Below are 12,848 nucleotides of genomic sequence, written 5' to 3'. Positions count from 1 at the left end.
TGTTGCTTGCGTACGTATGTTGTCTGTGACAGGTGTAGGTGAAGATGCATCCTGCTTGTTAAAAAGAAAAAAACATATATAATGATGCCTTGTTTATTCCCTATTGCAGTTCACACACACACAAAAGCCAAACAACAATACAAACCACAAGGGTACCTTAATGCATAGCCCATCTCCATTCTAATCCCTTCCATTAATTAACTAAAGCCCCGTTTGATTCATCTGCCAATTAAGCATGCAGACCTAGTTTTGTGTAACTTACCGTATTTTTTGCACCATAACACTCACTTTTTTCCTCCTAGAAAGTAAGGGGAAATGTCTGTGCGTGTTATGGAGCGAATACCTGCGGGTGGCGGGGGGGATCTGCTGCAGTCGTGAGCAGAGGATCCATGGTTCCCCTTCCTTTCCTCCTTCGTGGTTACAAAGCATGGATCCACATGGATCCTCAGGATTTTTGCATTGGGCTACTCCAAACTCACTGTCAGATCACATGTCTGTGGCCACAGCATGAACCACAAAAATCATATATCCACTATTTCGTTTAGAATATTTTTTTTCTTGTTTTCCTCCTCTAAAAACTACGTGCGTGTTATGGTCTGGTGCGTGTTATAGAGCGAAAAATACGGTAGTTGGTGCAATAATAGCATCCCCCTTCTCTCTCTTGGTGCACCTTAAAAAGGAAAGAACCAGTGGCAGAATGGAGTTGAGGAGAACTATGAAATGTCTGTCATCCGGCAATGGCACATCAGTGCTGGTAGGGTCTCATAACTCTAGCTCCCGTCTTCAAGAGATGGCTCCTGTCATTAAAATCAATGCAACTTAATTAAAGCAAATTATAGACAGATACATCTATAAATAAGATATTAAAGTGTGCTGCTCAATATGATAATTGCTGCATATTTAGTAATCAGTGTGTGTGTTCTGCATTTGCCAAGAGAGATTTCATTCAGTGGAATCAATGGAGCTTTATTAAAAACCATCCAAATTAGAGGCAGAAATGATGAGTGTTATAATAATGCTAAATCACTGTTTCAACTTTGATCATAAGAAGCAGGACGGCAAAAACACACCCCTCTCCTGTGTAAAGAAAACGCTGGCGCTGTTTTCTTTCTTTTATTTTTCTCTTTCTCAAATTGAGCACAACATGTTTGAAATTTTAATTTGCGCCTTTTTGATTAAATAAAAAGACAAGTGGACAATCCTTGGAGGGTTTAGCAAATAATGTGTCGTGGAATCTAAAGACAGAAAAAAAGGCGTCAGTTTGGTTGGTCCTTTTCCGTGGTACCGAAAAGGAAACAACACACCGGTTCACAAAGGCTGCTGTTTATATGTGGTAATCCCTTACGTATGATAGAATTTGACATGTTCTTTTTCTTCTTACACGAGTTAATGTAGCTTTAGGTGGACAGGGCAAGATACTTTTTTAAAAAAAGAGAAACTATTTCCATTTCCACCCCCACCAACACGCCCCAAGTGGAAAATAAAAACCAAGCGAGGAGAAGTCCAAAGATCAAAGAGCAAATTCCACATGGTTCCTTTCATGCCTTTACTTTTTCAGCACTTGGATCAGAAGCTTGGAGGTTTCCATGGGGTTGGGTGGGGGGAAGATTACTGGAGAGGAGAGGTCAGGAGGCCGCCTGCAGCTAAACCCCTGAGCACAATGTGGATGGGCAGCTAAAGACAGCGAAACTTTGCTCAAAAGGGCAACTTTATTGTGTCTGGCAAAGGTAAAGAGAATACTGCAAATAAGACACCTCAGAGTTGCTAATGTCACCTTTCAATGGCGGGAAGGTGACAATTTGACATAAAAGAGCAGCTGGCCATTTTTTATTTTGAGATCTGTGGGACCCCCGGAGTTTGCAAGTGATGCCTATCACTGTTACGACTACAATTCTGTGCACACTTGAGGTGCTTAAACACCATTTGAAGTTGCTGACATTTAAGCAGCCTCTCTGCGTTTAAGAGCTTCGCCTTACGCGCAATGGCTTCTTGGTGTCTAATACCTGTGGCAGTCCGAAAGCCCAGGCTAGATTTGCTCTTTGCAAAATATGTTCCTCATCACACCTTTGGAACATCTTGCAGTTATGAGTAATAGGCAGACATATGCCTATAGCCCTTCTGGCGCTGTGAGTTAAACACCCCGTCGCGGGGATTCAAACCGCCGACCTTCTGATCGGCAAGTCCTAGGCTCTGTGGTTTAACCCACAGCGCCACCCGCATCCCATACAGCAGGATTAACTTCCCACAAATCAATGTACAAACGTGAACAACTAATGACCACACACACACACCCCAATAGCCTGGTTCTGCAGTGACTCAGTTCAGAAAATGTTAGGTATACCTACGTCTCAACAATTTCAAATGAACGTCAACATAATCTGACTCAAATTAGCTTGCACCCCTCCCCCCAAAAAAAAAAATTAGAAGGAACCTCCATGGGTGAGCTTTCTCTCAGTGATCTTGCTGCCGTTGCACCATAATATTTTTTTGCATTCCTCCTCCGTTGAGATGGATCATTGCTCCACTAGCCTCCAGGTCGTTTCTCTCATACATTTGTATTGGGTGGGTATTTTTCCCTTTCCCTCTGGGAAGATTTCATAGAGGGAATTGTCAGGCAGCGAGATATTATTTGCAGCCAGACTATCACCTGCTCTTATTACAGGCCTCAGCTAAAGCACTGTATAGTTATCACAGTTGACAGGGCCATAGCTTACATTTCTCACCTGCATCTCTCTATCTCCCTCCCTCCCTTTTATTTCGCTCCATTTCTCTTGGATTGAATTATATAATGTGCAGTGGAGATCCATTTCTGATTCCCTCACCTTTTAAGGGGGGGAATTGCGAGAATCTTGCACTCCGCGACTCCCACACCTTACTGGTTTCTCTCTTGTTCCTCATCACAAAGCCATGGCAAGACTGATCATCCACTCACTTCTTCTTCCCTTCTTACTTGTTCAATATCTGCTTCGGCTCAATTGCCATTTTATTATTCTTATTTTATTATCTTTAAATGGTGTTGAGGCATCACTGCATCTCATCCTCCTCACCCCCCCAAAAAAGCAGCAATTTTTATCCCCCCCCCAAAAAAAGTCTTAGTGCCCCAATAATAAAACTGGCTGCTGCTGAAAATGGCTGCAGGGCTGAAATGATACTCAAGAGGAGTAGTATTAATCATGCAGAAAACAAGTTGGCCTGGCTTGAGAGGCCAGCAGTTATCATTCTGCCAGATCTGAATGCTAATCCTAATCATTTTGCCTGTGGCATTGTCTGCCACCTGTGGGTCCTTTTTTCTGCTTTTGCAGAATCCAAGGCAACAACCAATAATCATTTGAACTGAATGTTGGGCTTATAGCGAGATATTATAGCTACCTTGCTTCGGGGAGCTTAGTGCCCTAAGAAGTTTGCCCACCAAGATAATAAATTCATCTGCAAAAGCTTATGTGTTGGAGTGCTTCCAGATAGATTTTTATTTCTACCACAAATGCGTTCTTCCACGTTTGCAGCAGCAACATACACCGGCTACATATGTGTTCTATGCATGACAGAGAAGTAAACCTTCTTTGTTGTTGTTATTTAGTCGTTTAGTCGTGTCCGACTCTTCGTGACCCCCTGGACCAGAGCACGCCAGGCACTCCTGTCTTCCACTGCCTCCCGCAGTTTGGTCAAACTCATGTTGGTAGCTTCGAGAACACTGTCCAACCATCTCGTCCTCTGTCGTCCCCTTCTCCTTGTGCCCTCCATCTTTTCCAACATCAGGGTCTTTTCCAGGGAGTCTTCTCTTCTTATGAGGTGGCCAAAGTATTGGAGCCTCAGCTTCAGGATCTGTCCTTCCAGTGAGCACTCAGGGCTAATTTCCTTAAGAATATATAGGTTTGATCTTCTTGCAGTCCATGGGACTCTCAAGAGTCTCCTCCAGCACCAGAATTCAAAAGCATCAATTCTTCGGTGATCAGCCTTCTTTATGGTCCAGCTCTCGCTTCCATACATCACTACTGGGAAAACCATGGCTTTTACTATACGGACCTTTGTTGGCAAGGTGATGTCTCTACTTTGTAAGATGCTGTCTAGGTTTGTGAAAATATAGGGAGCTTAAAAATAAAAACCTGACACATTTTTGTATGGAGGTACGTGCCATTAGGTGAATCTCCTTCAGGAGGTGAAGCGAAACAACTCGTACGTTTCAGTGGGAAGGAACTAGTCCTAAGTTTTAAGGCACAAATTCTCACCTGATAGACAAGTGGTTTTGTAAGCGTAGTTCTTGATTGTGCCAAGAAACAAATGTCACATGTATATAACCTCGTGGCTGAAAGCATTTGTGGCACATAGGCTGTTTGCATTTTTGCATCTTTTCCAGCCTCTGCACAAAGAGAAGATGGGCAAGTAGTTCTGAACCGAGCAGCCACCATTTATCATTTCCGTAACATTTTTAATTTGCAAAGTGCTTTATAACCTTTAGTGAGTTCGCCCCCACAAGCCTATGGGATTTCCCCATTTTACAAATGGGGAACTGAAGATGAGTGAGAGAGAAGAATGCTGAGGCCCCACAATGACTCCGTGACACAGTTGGGACTTGAAGAAAAGTCACCGGGATCCAAAATCAGGGCTCTTCCTCTTGGATTTTAGCTGTATGCCATGCATTGTTTGCTTTCTGTTTCACTCTTCGGTTGTTGTTGTTGTTTAGTCATTTAGTCGTATCCGACTCTTTGTGACCCCCTGGACCAGAGCACGCCAGGCACTCCTGTCTTCCACTGCCTCCCGTAGTTTGGTCAAACTCATGCTGGTAGCTTCAAGAACACTGTCCCACCATCTCGTCCTCTGTCATCCCCTTCTCCTTGTGCCCTCCATCTTTCCCAACATCAGGGTCTTTTCCAGGGAGTCTTCTCTTCTCATGAGGTGGCCAAAGTATTGGAGCCTCAGCTTCAGGATCTGTCCCTCCAGTGAGCACTCAGGGCTGATTTCCTTAAGAATGGAGAGGTTTGATCTTCTTGCAGTCCATGGGACTCTCAAGAGTCTCCTCCAGCACCAGAATTCAAAAGCATTAATTCTTCAGCGATCAGCCTTCTTTATGGTCCAGCTCTCACTTCCATACATCACTACTGGGGAAACCATGGCTTTCACTATACAGACCTTTGTTGGCAAGGTGATGTCTCTGCTTCTGTCTGCTTTTTAAGATGCTTCTAGATATCCTAAATGACTGTGTCCTGGAACAGCTAGTGTTAGAACCAAACTGGGTTCTTGTGTCACTGTACAAAGCCCTGAGTAACATAGGCCCAGGTTTCCTTAAGGACTGCATTCACCAGTACATCCCAAATGGATCACTGTGATCACCTGGAGGAGCAAACTCAGCCCTCCAGATGTTTTGGGACAACAACTCCCATCATCCCTAGCTAACAGGACCAGTGGTCAGGGAATATGGGAGTTGTAGTCCCAAAACATCTAGAGGGCCGAGTTTGCCTATGCCTGGACTAGACGACTCTTGAGGTCCCTTCTGCTCTCACCCATCACCCTAAGTTCTCATCAATCCTTGTGTTTTCTAGTCTGATCCACAAATCATTTTAAGTACATGGTGTGAGCTCCTGTTGTTCAGTCCCTGCTCCTGCCAACCTAGCAGTTCGAAAGCACGTCAAAGTGCAAGTAGATAAATAGGTACTGCTCCGGCGGGAAGGTAAACAGCGTTTCCGTGCGCTGCTCTGGTTCGCCAGAAGTGGCTTATTCATGCTGGCCACATGACCTGGAAGCTGTACGCCGTCTCCCTCGGCCAATAAAGCGAGATGAGCGCCGCAACCCCAGAGTCGTCCACGACTGGACCTAATGGTCAGGGGTCCCTTTACCTTTACCTGGGTTTGAGCACCTTTAGTTTCACTTAGATTCAAATACTGGTTTGCAAGAGCTGAGCAAAGAAATAAATAAAAACATGAGAACAGGTTTTGTAGCAGACCCAGACCTTTGCTGTGTTCTCCCCAGAGGAGCCCAACCCATTTTCCTGAGATAACTGCTTTTTTCCAATCCAGTCAAGTGTGTCAGTGTAAACTTCAAGGCTTCCCATGCCTAGTGTTTCTGCTGCATTCTGTACAAATGGGAATAGTATCTTTACATCCGCTAAGATTCACTTTCAGCAGGAACTGTTTGGCTGTTTGGGGTGGGGTGGAATCAGTTTGTTGCTTTTAAAAAAAAAAACAGGCTCTTTGGAATAACACTGCAGTTATGATGATGAGAGCAGTAAGAGATTGTAAAAAATTAAAATACTTAAAAGTTCCACAAATGATATTTCATATTAGCTACACTTCTCTCCTGGGGTTTATCAACCTGAAGTGGGGCCTTCTGTAAAATACGCCCAGCATTTAGCAGGGAAATTGCAACAAAGGACTGTTTAGTTTGAATCAGGCAAGGAAGGGAAAGTTTTCAGAAAACGACACGAGATCTCCTAAACTTATTATGCTAATATCTCTTGAATGGGCGACCTCTACCTCAAAGATAAACTTGTTTTGGTAAGAAGGCCCCACGTAAAAATTAGTTACTAGCACAAGTAGCTATGATGGCAGCCTGACTTGACAGGCGCTCCCGGTTCCCTAAGTTATTGTGTGTTTTCCCCGTCCTCCATCAGGTCAGATAGTCTCTCCACTCCTGATTCGCCGGCGTAACATCTCGACTTGTGTCTAGACAGATGGTGAGGGGTAGAAGGGCTTAGCTGAGCCTCTAATAATGAGAGACGCTGAACCTTAGTCTGCTCTTTGAGCTCACTTCCCAGTTCACCCTCACTAAAGAATCTATCAGCCTTGCAGAGCCAAATTTGGTAAGGCTGTATCCACAACCAGTTTCTATGGCAACTGTATCTCAGAGCACATACACAAACAGAACTGGCAGGGGGATATTTTTCCCCCCTCCCATTCCTTCTTTTTCCTCTGAAAGAAACAATCAGAAATTGGATGGTACAGCCTATTACAAGGCACACGTGTAATGCAAGTACTTTTTCCCTTGCAAGGCAGCTGTGTGGGCTTGCCTGGGTAAACAACCATGAATTCACAGTTGTTTTTTAGTATTTCTGTACACTAATGGACTTCTTATTCTTGGTGGATTTGAGAACTCATCACCGCCATCCTCAAACGACTGTTCTGGTTTAGAATATGTAATTAGCAGCTTTGGAGACCCTTTTCCTTGCAGATCACTCGAAGCGGCATGTTATTAATTGGGCATTCCTGATCAAGCAGATAGCAGTATTTATTTTCTATTTCCTTGGCTCCAGGAGTATGGACTCGTTTCTTTTTCCCACAAAACAAGAATAAGTACAGTATTCCAGGCTTTTCTGTCACCAGAGTTCCCATTTATTTAAAGTAATATTAACTGCTTAAATTACAAGTATGACGGCAAGGAGTAGCATTTATCGTTGTTTTTCCCTCCCTGAAACACCTGTTGTTTTTCTGGCGAAAAAACTGAAGAAGAAAGAAAAAGACACAGGATGCTGATTTTCTGAATCTCAGTCGAGATTATGTTAAAACACAGAGCCAGCGAGGTGCAGCGCATTGGAGTACAGTGTGGCGTAATGGTTAGAGTGTTGGACTGTGACCTGGGAGACCAAGGGTTCAAATCCCCAGTCAGCCATGAAGGTCACTGGCTGACTTTGGGCCATTCACCATCTCACTTAAGCTAACCTAACTCACAAGGTCGTTGTGAGGATGAAATGGGGAAGAAGAGAACCACTTTGAGCTCCTTGAAAGATAAAGGTGGCATATAAATATAATATATACGTTTCCGAGCACAATTCAAAGTGTTGGTGCTGACCTTTAAAGCCCTAAACGGCCTCGGTCCAGTATACCTGAAGGAGCATCTCCACCCCCATCGTTCTGCCTGGACGCTGAGGTCCAGCACCGAGGGTCTTCTGGCGGTTCCCTCACTGCAAGAAGCCAAGTTACAGGGAACCAGACAGTGGGTCTTCTGGGTAGTGGCACCTGCCCTGTGGAACGCCCTCTCACCAGATGTCAAAGAGAAAAATAACTACCAAACTTTTAGAAGACATCTGAAGGCAGCCCTGTTTAGAGAAGCTTTTAATGCTGAATTGCTGTTGTTGTTGTTTAGTCGTGTCCGACTCTTCGTGACCCCATGGACCAGAGCACACCAGGCACTCCTGTCTTCCACTGCCTCCCGCAGTTTGGTCAGACTCATGTTTGTAGCTTCGAGAACAGTGTCCAACCATCTCGTCCTCTGTCATCCCCTTCTCCTTGTGCCCTCCATCTTTCCCAGCATCAGGGTCTTTTCCAAGGAGTCTTCTCTTCTCATGAGGTGGCCAAAGTATTGGAGCCTCAGCTTCAGGATCTGTCCTTCCAGTGAGCACTCAGGGCTGATTTCCTTAAGAATGGAGAGGTTTGATCTTCTTGCAGTCCATGGGACTCTCAAGAGTCTCCTCCAGTTAATGCTTAATAGGTTATTTTATTTTAGTGTTCTGTTGGAAGCCGCCCAGAGTGGCTGAGGAAACCCAGCCAGATGGGCAGGGTATAAATAAATTATTATTATTATTATTATTATTATTATTATTATTATTATTATTATTATTAATACAATACAGTAAGCTAGAGAGTTGGGGACCCAAAGCTGTGTTGTGAGACAACCTTGGGTTGGGTCACACCAGGAGCTCAACTGTTCCTTTTCTTTTAAGTCCCTTAGTGGGTTTTTAAAGAATATGGGAAACATAGGATACAGTGGGAAGATGGTGGGAAATGAAGGATAAAGGGAAGGGAGAAGGCAGCAGAAAGTTGGGCTTCTATAATAACAACTGAAAACTAGGTAACAAGTAGCAGGTTGGGGTGAAGGATGGACTCTACATCTGAAAAAACTAAAAGGCTACTTTCTGGTACAGTGGCTATTGTGCCAGACATCACTTTGTGAGACCTGGGTTTAAATGTCTGCTAAGCCTTTTGTCTAATCAGCTCACTGAATGGCTTGGCCCAGTCACAATCTAGCTCAGAAAGCTTAGTTGGTTAGACCGTGGTGCTGATAAGCACCAAGGTTGCAAGTTCGATTCCCGGAACAGACAGCTGCATATGCCAGCATTGCAGGGGGTTGGACTAGATCATGGGTAGGCAAACTAAGGCCCACGGGCTGGATCCGGCCCAATTGCCCTCTAAATCCGGACTGCAGACTGTCCAGGAATCAGCGTGTTCTTACATGAATAGAATGTGTCCTTTTATTTAAAAAGCATCTCTGGGTTATTTGTGGGGCCTGCCTAGTGTTTTTACATGAGTAGAATGTGTGCTTTTATTTAAAATGCATCTCTGGGTTATTTGTGGGGCATAGGAATTCATTCATTCCCCCCCCCAAAAAAAAAATAGTCTGCCCCCCCCCAAGGTCTGAGGGACAGTGGACTGGCCCCCTGCTGAAAAAGTCTTCTGACCCCCGAACTAGATGATCTAGATGATAGAGTTGTGAGTTGTGAGTCCCTCACAACTCTATTATTCTAACCCATGTCACAGGCTGTTGTGAGGGTATAATGTAAGCCACCCTGATCTTCTTCTCAAAATGATGGATAATAAATAATGGTATAAAAATAGTGTCATCTCATGGTGGAGTACACCTTGATCATCAAAGCGATAAAGGACTCCTAAACACTCCTTGGAGAGCTTTGGATGTGTGGAGCGTGCCATGAATACAATAAGCAAGCACGATTACTTTTTATAGTGAAAGAATAACTCCATAGTAACTCCATTGCGCTTGTCCAAACCCTGCAGAATGCAATCAGATTTCTTAACAAACTCCTACTGTCATGCCTTCTGGTGTCATCGCTCCATGACATGACCATAAATTCAAAGATGGAACATCACAAGGTCCTGAAATGCAGGTTCGTGAATGCACCTGTTGGTTGCATATCTCCAAAGCAACAGCCAGGGCTGCTGGGAATTGTCAAATGCAAGGAATTAAATGAATGGATGAAATGTGGCTTGGATAACAAGACTGACTGAATCGGAGCAAAGGTTTGATAACTCTGTTACCCCTAATCCTGATGCATTTTTGTCTTCTGAGGAAGGAGGTCCCAAGCTTCTTCTCTTACACCTCTATTTCCTGGGCTCTTTGCAGCCTCACATATGGGAATGTACCTTGACGGAACTTCCTTGCAAGTTCTACAGCAGCGGTTCTCAACCTGTGGGTCCCCAGATGTTGTTGGACTACAACTCCCATCATCCCTGAGCTCTGGCCTTGCTAGGTAGGGGTGATGGGAGTTGTAGTTCAACAACATCTGGGGACCCACAGGTTGAGAAAGGCTGTTCTACAAGGAGAAAAGATGCTCCCCTCCCTGATCATTGTTGCCCTGGACTTGTGTGGTAAGCAGCAGAGCCTCAGCCTTCCATCTCAGTTCTTTGGGAATTCGGCTAGCAGAGACTGTCGGGATTCACAGAATGCTGTGTGAGATAGTAAGTCTGCAGGCTTGAGTTTGCTGGATAATGCAACTGGATGATGCAATCAGCCTGCAATACTTTCTATGGAAGTGCTGGGTCAGAATGACTCAGTAGTAATGTGCTGTCAGTTGATTGGCTGTCATCGGTTTAAAAGGGAAACCTGTCCAGCAGTAAGTGGGTGGTGTAGAGGTGTGTGGTCAGAGAGAGAGAGTTGGAGGTCTTCCTATTTGCCTTAAGGTGCAGCCAGTTACTCTGTTTGACTGTTTGAACTGCTCATGTATTATAGCCTGTAGATACAGTGGTACCTTGGGTTACATACACTTCAGGTTGCAGACTCCACTAACCCAGAAATAGTACCACGGGTTAAGAACTTTGCTTCAGGATGAGAACAGAAATCGTGCTCTGGCGGCACGGCAGCAGCAGGAGGCCCTATTAGCTAAAGTGGTGCTTCAGGTTAAGAACAGTTTCAGGTTAAGAACGGACCTCCGGAACGAATTGAGTACTTAACCCGAGGTACCACTGTACAGAGGAACAAACCTTTGTGAAGCTTGTTTCACACAGCCTTTCTGTCACAGTAGCTTTTACTCGTCTTCAGCAAAACGTGACACGCTATTCATAACTTGCAGGACTGTAAGAAGTTCAGTCTAACCTGTAGAATCATAGAATCCTGAAGAACATGCTGATTTTAGATTGTGTGCGCATTATGCATTATATGCAGAGACAAAATGAACACAATATAAAAATAAGTTGACATAAATTGTTAACAATGTTTCGAGAAGACATTAAATCCTGTCCCCTTTCTCTTCTATTAATCTGCACTGGAGCAAGGAGTGGAAGTCATAGAAAAAAAATATTTCAAATCGCCTCTTAGTACATTGCTTTATAAAAATGCTGATTCAAGCAGTAGCAGGATAGGAACACATGCTAATGTAAGAAACAGGGAATCCAGCCACAGCAGCTCATGCGTTTGCTAGAGAATTACAAGTACATTTGAAGAAGCCTCTTAATACTTTGAGTCATCAGCAGACATTGATCTCGTTCAGTCATAATGGCAAACTATGGTTTAGTGTTACATGCATAAGCCTCTGCTCATACCTCACCTAGATTTTAAATTAACCATGGTTTATCCTTATGTCAGTGCTTGAAATCATCGTTCATTTTTATTAACTGTGATTTAGGACAGCTTTCCCCCAACCTGATGCCCTCCAGATTTTTTGATTTATTTATTTTTTGGCTACAGCTCCCATCAGCCTTAGCCATGCCGCTGGGGCTAATGGAGTCAGAATCCAACCTCTGGAGAGCACCAGATTGGCAAAGGCAGGTGTAAGGAGACAAACCAATATTATATGCCATGGTTTCAAATGGAATGGTTACCTGGGAATCACATGCATTCTGTCGAGTGTCCCATGGCAAGTTATAAATGTAGGAAACATGCTCTGTAGAGGACTGCCCTTGAGGTTGACTCAATGTATTGGTCATGACTTATCAAGTCCCGAATGACCTGGGACTTTAAAAGCTTGAATGCCTCTCTAAATATAGTCTTGCTTGGGTGTGTTAAGTTCAGCTAGGGAGGCTCAGACTTGCATTCTGCCATCAGGTGTCAAACATCATGCAGTGATCTGAGAGGATCTTCTCCATGATACCCGAGTTGTGAAACTCCTCTGCAGTCTGTCAACTCTCGCTCTCTCTTTCCCATTTACATGCCAGGAGAAAGCATGACTAAATCACTCCGGCCTTTGGAAAGTTTTAATGTTCAGCTAGAATTTGTAGGCATTTGCATTTTGATGATTGATTGAAATATGAATTTTATTCTGCACTTAATGTGTTGTAGATTGGCGTTTCGAAGTGTAATTTCACTGTTCTTTGTCCTGAGATCTTTGCAGGGGAAGGTGGGCTATTAATATGTCAATAAACAAATAACATCTGGGTTCAGCCATAACAAGTAACTGCCATTAACTTAAAATGGAAGCAAAAGCTTGTGTCATTGTGGCCCTGGCAAGGGGCAGGGAGGGAGGTAGAGATCAAGAGCCCAAATTTTATTCACATTAATAAGGCAATTGGCTCAGTTTAGATAGCATGTCCACCCACAGTTGAGAATGCTGAATTGACAGGTCATGTTTTGAGATCAGCCAGCAAACCAGAATCAGAAATGATGGCTACAAAAAGGTTTTCAAACCATGGTGTGTGCTACCGTATGGTTTTCATTGTGTCTGAGTTGACAAACCATAGTTGTAGCTGTACCACTGGAGGCTGCTGCTGCCTCGTAAAAAAATGGGAGTGATAAGGAGATGGAAAGTGAAAGCAGATGTGGGTTCTGAGCTATTTCAGTTAATGATTATTCCTTCCCGGTATACTTTGGGGGTGCAAAATATTTTAACATTCCTTTATGTTGTCACCCCAACAATATTCCCATTGGAATATTGGAGAACTGAGTTGGAGAGACTTGTGCACCCTATTGATGGC

General features: G+C 43.9%; 1 protein-coding gene across 2 annotated transcripts in view; it reads left to right on the top strand.

Moving 5' to 3' along the window:
- PARD3B (par-3 family cell polarity regulator beta) overlaps nucleotides 1-12,848 on the top strand; it is a 579,832-nt gene that overhangs the window by 511,642 nt on the left and 55,342 nt on the right. The window lies entirely within an intron of this gene.

The sequence above is a fragment of the Podarcis liolepis genome, assembly GCF_965112155.1.
Source record: "Podarcis liolepis genome assembly, chromosome: 1".
Taxonomy (NCBI): Eukaryota; Metazoa; Chordata; class Lepidosauria; order Squamata; family Lacertidae; genus Podarcis; species Podarcis liolepis.
Note: the sequence above shows the minus strand (reverse complement) of the source record. Positions and strands in the feature narration are given on the sequence as shown.